Consider the following 10778-nt stretch of genomic DNA (forward strand, 5'->3'; position numbering starts at 1 on the left):
TGCTCCTGGGAGCCGTGCTGTGCTCTTGGCAATGAAGTCAGGCAAAGGACTTGCTAAGCTTCAGACTCCTCTCCAGCCTCTGATTCACAGGGAGAGGTCACCTGTGTTACAGAGCAATGTTTCTCCACGCACAGCTCCAAATTAAAGCGCTGCTTTTGTTCCCACCGCACTCTTGCACAAGTCTGTACCTGAGCCCTGTCTGCCCTCCATGCTCACTGTTCCTTGAAGTGCACTTTCCACTGACCGCATCCTGTTGGGAGCAGCTCCACGACTGGGAGACAATCTTATGCCCTTATGTTCCTGATCCAAAAGGGTCTCTCTAACTCCCTCCTTATTCTTATCCTTAGAAATGCCTATTACTGTTAGAAGTAGAAAAACAAACAAACAAACAAACAAACAAACAAAAAACAGCCCTGGAACCATGTAACAAATATTTTTCAGCAAACTTTTTGCCTGATCACGTTGGCAATACAATCACTTCTCCCTTTATTCATTGAACTGAGATTGCTTGGTAGCATAGTTGTGTGAAAATATGTAGGCTAAAAAATACCTGCAACACAAAACAGACAAAACAAAAACTCCATCACATCTGCTATACAACTTTAGGGCTTAATTTTTTTCAGCACTTTATATAAATGTTTTCCCCTTGAGTGCTCTGAATTCAAACCCTTGAACAATGCAGGTTGAGTGGAAGGAGTGCCATGTAAAGGTAAGCAGCTTTGCCCAGAGCAGAGGCAGGAGAGTGAGGAATTTGCTTTTGCAGGTCAGCTCTCTGTGAACACAATGCTCCGTTCTCCACCACTGCTCTAACGTGAGGCTGGTGTTCACCCACAGAGCTGCAGTTAATGGACTGTTAATCCAAGTGAGGTGGTTACAAGTTTGTATAAGTAACGACTGAACTGTTCAAAGAGCAGATGCATCAGTATCTCAGCTTAAACCTGTAGTTGGCTCTAATGCCTTGTTGGCAGTATCTGTGGAGAGGCCAAAGATTTCATGAAAGTGATGATGCTTATCTGTCACTTCCTGCTCAGGAGTTCTCAAGGTGACTATAAAAGCAAATTAAAGCAAATTAGTGTGGCAGCCCATGCTGTTGTAAACAAAACAAATATGACTTCATCCCTAAATGCTTATCCAATAGCCTAGTAGTACAGTGTATGGTCAGTGATGCGCATAAAGTTTCTTCTTTGCAGGCAATGCCTTCGTGTAGCTATTGCTGTAGTTACAGCCCGACCACATGAGAAGAACAAAACGCTTTTCTGTCTTCAGTGAGCTGGCTTCTCTCTTTGAGGGTGGAATTTCATCCTTTATATTTCAGTAGCAAACAGAACAAATTAAACTAATTTAGGAGTAATAGTGGATGCCAGACAAACAAGAAACACCAGCTTTAGACTATCTTCTACAATTGGCGGAAGCATTATCCAGTTCAGATCATTTGGCATCTTTGGTTTTATGGCACACTATTAAAGTGCAAACAGGCAGAAAATTCATCCACAAAGGAAAAGGAGGGTAGATTTTAGCATCACCTGGGAATAGTGGCCATTGTAAAGCGTATCATAATGACTGCCTGAACTCTACAAATCCATCATATTCATTGCACTTTATGGAAAATCAAACACGCTTCATAAGGTCAGGTACTCAAGCCATAGCCTTCTGTTCAACAGCAATTTCCTGTACCTGCTCAGGGCTTCTAAATATTAAGAAATCTAGTAGCTCAGAGATATTTTTAACATGCAACTTAATTGTTTTCCTCAACAGGAGGAGCACAGTTGCTGGCTTTGTACAGAGTACCATCAAATATTGCCCTTGCATAAATGTGATTACAGGTCATGCTCACCTCCAGCACGAGGAGCTAGCAACTTTCAGAGTAAAAAAAAAAAACAACAAAACAAAACAAAAAAGCCCCTTTTTTTCTCCAATGAGGGCACAGCCTAAAAAACAGCTCTGAAACAAGATATACCACACCTCTTCCACAAAAACACACACTTCTCCACCCAAAGGTGTCTTTCCCACACCTGTTTCCCATACATGCATCTGCCACACCACTAAGCTACCCCTTCCCTCTGCCTGCTAACAGAAAAGGTGGCACAGTGAACAGAGCTGCAGCACCTGCACCTGTATCTCATTGGCTATTCCCAGCTTGAAGAGCAGGCTTCACATTTGAGGTGGCTTAATTCAGTGTTGGTATACAGGCTTTAACTTTTCTCTTTCTTGTTTTAGATGTGATCTAAAGATCTCTTTTTAAACTGATGCTCTGGAAGTAAAATAATGTTATTTACCAATTTTATCTCTGAATAAGGTGTTTTCTTTTCTGAAGAAAGAGTTCCACATCCAGTGACACACATTTCAATAAAAAAGCTACCTAGTTTCTTCTGTTTGTGTGAGTTGGAACTTCCTAAGTAATTATTTTAACTATCTGAAGAAACCATATGTTTGTTTTTTTAAAACCATTTTGCTGTCATTTTATATTGGGTGTCACACTCTGACCCTATATAACTAGCCTGAAAACTGGTGTATTTTATTAAACAAAGTCAAGTTTTCATAGGCAGCTTAGTTTGTAGCTGACTCGTGTCACTGATACACATGCACAAAGGAGACATTTCAGAGGAAACAACATGCCAATCAGCTTGGCATTCTGCTTGTCCCCTCTTCCCTGTGCTGACCCTCTTTTTATTTCTTCTTGCCACCACATGAAATCTGCCGGAGCAGGGAGGTGAACCCAGCAGGCAAAGATGCTGGGGAGCTGCTGGAACTGAATCTCAGGGGGAGGGAGGACATCTTTTTGCCAGAGTTACCACTGCTATCTACCAAGCTACCACTACACTTGGTGGTATCACGTGCAGCCCACCCCATATGTAACATGATACATTCGTGTCACCTTTATCATAGAAGGTCTGGAATACCCTTAAGATCAGCAAGCCCAACCTAACGCTACGGGCTTACCAGTAGCCGTGTCTCTATGGACCACGCTTTGAACACCTCCAGGGATGGGGACGGACGGAAGGCAGCGGCCCCGAGCGCCCTCTGGCGCACACGCAGCGCACCGAAGCGCTCTTGCCTCCAGAGCGGCGCCTTGACGGCATTGTAAAACGAGCGGCTCCTTAGTGAGAAGCATCGCAAATCCAGGCTCACCGTAATTAACGGCGCCGCGACGAGCGGGCGCAGTGTGCAATTAGAAACACTGTGGGTTTTCTGTTGTTGTTGTGTTTGTTTTGTTTTGTTTTGTTTTGTTTTGTTTCAGAATTCGAAGAGAAACAGCCCCCTCTGCTACATCAGTATTTTTTCTCCTGTTACATTTTCTTTCCTCTGCTTCTTTGTTTCTCCGAGGAATTACCATCTCTCCGGAAAGTCATCTGCTCCACGTGGTGCTTTACTTTGTTCAGACGATTCGCAGTTGAGAGAGATATTTGCCATTGCATGCCTCAAGCACACATCCCGCAAATAGCTTAAGCTGCCCCTCTGCAGTCCTGGGGCTTCAGGAAGGGGGTTCTTGGAGTTCCCATACAAACAGCAGAATGGAGTGCACTAACCGGACTTTGTTTCCACAACGAAAATGTCACACACAAAAAAAATAGCAAAGTTTGTAACCCCCTGCCAGGTGTGAGAACCTGAGACGCTCCTCTTTGGCAAATGGTATCAGGTTTAAGAGAAAGTGCGAGTTCCATGAAGAAAGGCATCGGGTTAAGCAGTGATTTCTCTCCTCTCTCTTTAAGCACTGATGGATCTCATCTACAAAACTCTACACTACTGTACGTAATTGGTATGACAGCGCTCTCTAAACCACACTGACAGAGCTGCTCTTTCAAAGGTGCTTCCTGATACTCAGGCTTCAACCTGATATACTTCAAGCCTGATTTATTTCAGTGCTTCCAAGCACACTTCTGACAGTGGGAGTGCCACAGAGTTAAGAGGAGCATCTTCTCCTATCCAGCCCCTTGAAGTCAGATGCTGAGCCTCGAGAAGAGGGAAGAAAAGCCACAGGAAAATGGGTAGTTGTGTACAATGCGTAGTTGTGTACATGTGTGTGCACAGTGTGTGTATGGGAAGTATTTCCTCTGCAGGGAACAGCTGCAGAACAACTTATATAACAAACTGTGAAATTCCAAAGACTATCACAGAACCACATAATTATGCCATACAATTTTGATTTGTGCTGTGGAAAAATATTTTAACTCAGTATTTCTAATGTAGAAAAAAGATGACCGTAAAACACAAAGTAAAATGACAATCCCTTCATTTAGTTCAGTTACAAATCCTTCTACCATATAGGCACACTGAAACCAAACTAATCAACTTTGCTTATGCTTATGGAGTGCACATTTTTATGTTCATACTTTAGCAAAACTGCCAGAGAAAATAGAGTTGTCATATAAATTGCCTTGTAGAAACCCAGCTAAGCTGAACAAAAAATAGCTGCTCTTGAGCTTCCATTGAGACTGCAGCAATTTATGCATCTTATTTTTATTTAAGAAGTTTTATTCATTTCAAATTTGGATTCTTTTTCTTTTACAACATAATATTAACATAATAGGTCTATTTCTTTCTTAGTGCTCTTGGGATCTATCAATATCTGGTGATTTTAATGGAAACTGAGAGCTCAGCACTTTCCAATATCAGGGCTGGAGTGTGTAAATCAAGGGAATGCTTATGCATGAATAGGGCTGAGAGGTGCTGTTCTTTTTAGGAGCTACAGATCTGCTCCTTGCTCCTATGGTGCAGTATGAGCAGTGCAGATATATGTATATTCACACTGCTTTCTGTGCTGGCACGGGTGAAATCATGCCATGCTAGCTCAACTAACACACATTATTTGCCAGAGGTTTCCCATTCTTGTCTGATCTATGATTCACAAGATACAATCGATTCAGGCACACACAAAAACACTACATTTATAGGTCTAATGTGACTGTTTAGTAAAGATTGGTGATTTTTGGAAGGATAGTTCCATACCCTTAGCTATAAAATCCACAGCGAATTGTACAGAAAGCATTCATACTTGACAGTCAGCTTTAGGGCTCAATAATATTTATTTGTATTTTATGCCCACAATTAAAGGGTTAAAGATTTCTGGAACAAGGATTAAGCCCACTGACTCATGTATCCTTTCATACAGTAAGAACAGCAACTTACACGATCTGCTTTGATCTTGTCCTTACAACATTTGCTTAATGAGACTGGGGTGATTAGTGACTGTGACTTAGAAATTAGCTTGTAATGGTAGCAGCTGAATGAATGCTGTCTCCCTGTCCCTGCAAGAAAAGAATAGAGAAATCCCCCCTTACTTTGCTTGTTCTCAAAGACGCAAGGAGATGGCAAACAGAGGGATGCAGCTATAAATCTGAGCTCATTAACTGGTATAGCTTTATTGGCTAGTTGGTTTATTTTTAATTTTTATTTTTAAGCAGGATGTGGTACAGCAAAGAAAACAGTAGTTATTAAAGGTAAATAAAAAAAAAAAAGAACAGAGGAAGAGCTGTGCACAGAACTCATCAGCTGTCTAATATCACAGTGAGCAAGCAGAACCTTCTGGTTACTGTGAACCTTGAAAAGTATTTTGTAGGAGCCCAGAAATGAACCAGAATCAGAGATTTCTCTCACGTTTAATTAATCTGAGGATGAAGACATTTGTAGCAGTAGCTAGCAGGCTGGAAGGGCTAGGCAAGGTGTTAGCTGTATGAGATCAGCTGGAGATGATGAAGGTAAATTAAGAAGGACTGTGAAGGTAAAGTAAAAACCACATATACTGCAGAGCTATGAAGAACAAGGAGGACTCCAGGAGAAAAGTGGTATAGCTAATTGGCATTTTTCTTCATGGATTATTTTAATGGTATTGTAAATCTTAGTATAGAATTATTCCGGAGGGCTCTTTTTATTTCTTTTTTTTTTCACCAAGACCTTTCCTGCTTTAATTGATTAATAGGTCATTTTAGATGAATGTAACAAGGAAAACTCAATATAGTGAAGTGGCAGAACTTACTCCTTAATCTTAGAGAGGTCTTCAAAAAGTGTTAAGAAGAGATAATTGCTTAACTCTGTCTTTCAACTATTGATTTTCTCTTTATCCATTAAGTGGCTTTGTATCTTTGTATGTTCTTTGCACAAGAGCAAAAACCGTCTTAAAAATTATTTATGTCACATGCTTAACTAGAAATGTAAGTAATATCAGTTTATTAATCAGTCTTGATTTACAATGGCAGGGCTGATCTCTCAAACAAAATAGTTTCTGTGAAAATGAGAAAGAAGGGGAAAACAGGTTATCAGAAGTTTCCAAATCAGTGAATTTGAAAGGCTGTGTGGATGAAAAAGGTAAGAAAGAATGCTGTAGGTGATGGTTGTGAAGAAGTTACTCGTTTCACAGATTTTGCTGTTCAAAATTCTTCTTTCTTATTCTCTTCAGCTGAAGGGTTAGGGGAAGGGGGGGAGGGGGCTAAGACTCAAAGGAGAAACCTTGCCTTGGAAATGGAGTGCTAATGTTTTTGTTTGTTCTTTTTTACTTTGTGAAGAAGTAACTTATTTTCTGAGACCTTCCTTTTCTTAAAAATATATCAGATTCTTGTATTTACCAACTGATTTGTATTTAAAAGAGCAGTTACCTAGTTTTGGCTTGCTGTAGTGGAGGTAAGTGCCAGAACAGTCAGTTCTGTAGTACAAAATGCCTACTACTTGAGAATCAGCTTTTTAAATAAACATAATCTATTGGAATACTACATGCAATGGATTAGTAGAGCAAAGGCAACTATGATTTCTGGATGCTGTGAATTACTAATTCACCACCAGAAACAAAAAAAAACACATAGGAGGAAAAAGCATAATATTGATTGAGTGGCTAATGCTGCTGAGTGCTGACTGTCATCTGCTGAAACTCTACTAAGAATATCCGAGAAATGGATTTCTACTGTTTTGTATACTGTATCACATGCTATGAGCAGCATCGCTGATTTCCCTGCAGCTAGTTGACATTTAACAAACGCTTCAGGTTCTAATTCAGACATGGAGAATCTCAGGAATTGCTGTGGATTGTCCTTGCTTACATCGTAACATTACAAATAAATAATAAAAAAAAAAAAGGTAAAATGGAGCCACATTCTTCTCAGTCGTGCCCAATGAAAGGGCACGAGTCTCTGAACAGAAATTTAAATACAGGAAATCTCCTTGAAAGTAACAAAAGAATTTCTTTCCTGTGAGATTGGTGAAACAAGGGGAGGAGGCTGTGGAGTTTCTGTCCATGGAGGTATCCAAAGCCTGAGTGGACACAACCCTGGGCAGCCTGCTTCTGAGCAGAGCTGTGCAATTTCTTGAGCTCTTTTGCAGCTTGGGCTGAAAAGACCAGTTAAGTCTTGTTTAAAGACCGAGCTTAGTAGTCTTTGTAGTAAATTCAATATTTAAATTTTGGAATTACTTATATATATGTGATCTTGAATGCAAAATGGTGGTGGTAATTCAGTCGTCTTATGTGTTGCAATATGTTACTCTTATATAGCTGTTTTCAAACCACACATGGACTGCTAATAATGTGGCCCCAAAAGACTGTAAGCTTTTAACATTATTACATGATTTTTAGCAATTTCTCATGAGTTGATTGAGCATAGCTTGAGTGTGGACTGTGTGCAGGTGACAACAAAAGGTGTGGAGGAGAGGGTGCAGTGCTCTGTTTCTCATGCCCCCTCCCACACTTGTTTAAATCAAAACCTGTGTGTGCTGTAGTAGGCGACAATGCAACAGTGTGCTACACAAGATACGAACTCATGCCACTTGGAAATCATAGCATTTTACTCACCATAATACTATTTCAACCCACCTACCTGTGTGTGTGCCTATGAAGACACATAGATTTTGTTATTAAGTAGACATTTTCTTATTTAATTATTGAAGTTGGTTTTGTGTTATTTCATAACATAATAAGTTAACTTCTTTGTATGTGTGTGGATTTGACTGCTTGCTTAAATGAGTTAAACAGGCATCTTCCAGATGAAATCAACTTACCTATGCTACATTTCAAGCCATAACAGCATTCTGAATGAAACTGAAATTATGGCTCCAGTTATGGTAAATAATGTTATCCCTTTTGATATGTTGGCTAAACAGAGTCCAGTGAACAGCAAAAAATATGCAGCCTTGCTTTCCATCTGGTAGAGAAATTTGAAGGTAGGTTTCAAGATTGATGGGAAAAAATAATCAATTTGTTCATATATTTGTGGTTCCATTTTGTGTCATCATAATTACTCATGCATTTTCAAATTGAACGTATAGTTACAATCAGATATTCAACTCCTAGAAAAAAATTGATCACATCAACACACAGTATGTTCATAGAATCATAGAATGGCCTGGGTTGAAAGGGACCTCAAAGATCATCAAGTTTCAACCCCCTGCTATGTGCAGGGCTGCCAACCAGCAGACCAGGCTGCCCAGAGCCACATCCAGCCTGGCCTTGAATGCCTCCATGGATGGGGCATCCACAGCCTCCTTGGGCAACCTGTTCCAGTGTGTCACCACCTCTGTGTGAAAAGCTTCCTCCTAATATCTAACCTAAACCTCCCTTGCCTCAATTTAAAATAATTCCCCCTTATCCTGTCACTATCAATCCATGTAAACAGTTGTTAACCAGGCTTTTATAATATCCTTTTCTTCACAATCATGCCTTGTTCACAAATGTACATTCTGCCAAAAAGCAATAATGAACAACTGCTTTCAAGGATGAAGCATAGGAAGAGTAAAATTAGATTAAAAAAATCTCTGATGTGCACCTTTGAGAAACTCATTAAGGATTTGCAGCAATTACTTCAATTAAACCAAATATTGATGTATTAGTTTCCCAAAAACAAGGTCAAACATCCTGTTGGTTTTATGCTTTTTTTTTTTTATTTTTTTATTTTTTTATTTTTAGTGAAATTATGAAAATAAAGAAGTTTTATTACTCATAAACCTCAACTATGTTATATATTTTATACGTGGCCCCAAGATAATAATTCTTCACTTAATGTGGCTCGGGTAAGCTGAAAGCTTGGGCACACACGCCCTAAAAAAAGGATCCTGTTTCAGGGCAAAAACACTTGACTCCACACACATGCAGAAAATAAAAGCAGAGGGAGGGTCAGAGGAGTAAAATATTTCTTACAGAGCAGAAATCACAGACATCATATACATCTTCTCTCATCTTCCTTTACTTCCCTTTTTTTTTTTTTTTTTTTTTTTTTTTTTTTTAAACACAGTATCTAATAGTGGTAGCTCAGGTGTATGTGGACAGCACTACTTTTGTGGGGCTCTGCACAAAAATAAAAAAGGTCAAACCACCTTGTTATTCCCTAGCTTACTTTCTTATCTAGATGATAACTATGTAGAGCCACGTTGCTTTTGTGCTGGATTTGCAGCTCTCATCTCTTTGAATCCCAAGGTTTTCCTTTGGCAATCTATGTGTTGGAGAAAGAAAGACATTTGAGCCAGTTAATCCAAAGGAAAGAGAGGCTAAGGGAGGCAGAAGCTGGCTTATCAAGAGAAAACTAATCCAGTTTGTCTTTCCCTTAGACTTGCTCAGGAACTGAAATTATTGCCAGGAATTCTGCAGTGCCAACAAAGTAGAGTGGAGAAAAAAACAATGTTGGTGGTGTGTGCAGGAAAAGTTAAGAATGGCTTTCTGCATACTGATGGTGAGCTACAATTTATTATAGATTTTAAGGAAGGAACTAGGTGGAAGAAAAAGGAGAAAAAGAACAAAACAGCGCTGAGTAATCCAGAGCTTGTAAAGGATTTATTTTCATAAAAACTTATTTGCAGCAGATGCTTGAAGATTACTTTCCAGTGAATGGTTCTCAGATGTGTGCAGGGGCAGGACTATTCTAAAGGGAAATCCTGCATTTGACTTACCTCTCCTCTTTTACCAGGTGAGCATATACTGTTGAGATTGCTAGCCAACACAGAAGCTGATGTTTCTAGCAAATGTCTCGTCTCTTTATTTTTTTTTCCCATCAGAAAATGGCATGAGAGTAGAAATTTCCAATTAAATAATAATTTAATTAATATTCTGTGCCAGCTTAGAATAATAAGCAGAAGTGATTTGTGCACTTTTTCCTAAAAAGGAATGCATAAACTTCACATCTCACAGTTTTTTATTACATTTAATTGGAGCAAAGGAAACGTCACCCTAATTTCGAAACACTGATTTTAAAAAGCTACAGGTAGTTTCCTTGTATTGTTAAGTTTGATCTGCAAACTGCAGTGGGGCAGAATTCACGTGTGAGAATCTGGAAAGCCCTCTTTAGGATCTGAAAATAGCCTTTTATGAGTATTTTATGACAGTAAACTTAGAGCTTATAAGCAGGAGGGAGACCAATTTTTTATATGGTCTGCTAGTGATAAGACAAGGGAAAATGGTTTTAAACTGAAAGAGAGGAAACTTAGATTTTTTAGGGAAAAAAAATCTTTATTCAGAAGGCAGAGAGGCCCTGGCACAGCCTGCCCATAGAAGCTGTGGATGCCCCATCCCTGGAGGTGTTTAAGGCTGGATTGAATGGAGCCGTGGGTAGCCTAATCTGATGGGAAGCCAGCCAGGCCAGGGGTTTGTGACTGGGTGGGATTCAAGGTCCCTTCAGCCCAATCCATTCTACGGTTCTTTCCATTCCATGATATCGTGTAGTTTGTTAAGATGGGAGCATTAAGGGTGACTGGAGAGAAGGAATTCCCACCTCTCCACACGTTAAATAATTGTGCTGCTATTTCTAACATTTTAATAGGAAAACGTTTTGTAATTTCAACATTAGCCCAGAGTTCAGTATCACATCCAA

The sequence above is a fragment of the Lagopus muta genome, chromosome 6 (assembly GCF_023343835.1).
Source record: "Lagopus muta isolate bLagMut1 chromosome 6, bLagMut1 primary, whole genome shotgun sequence".
Lineage (NCBI taxonomy): Eukaryota > Metazoa > Chordata > Aves > Galliformes > Phasianidae > Lagopus > Lagopus muta.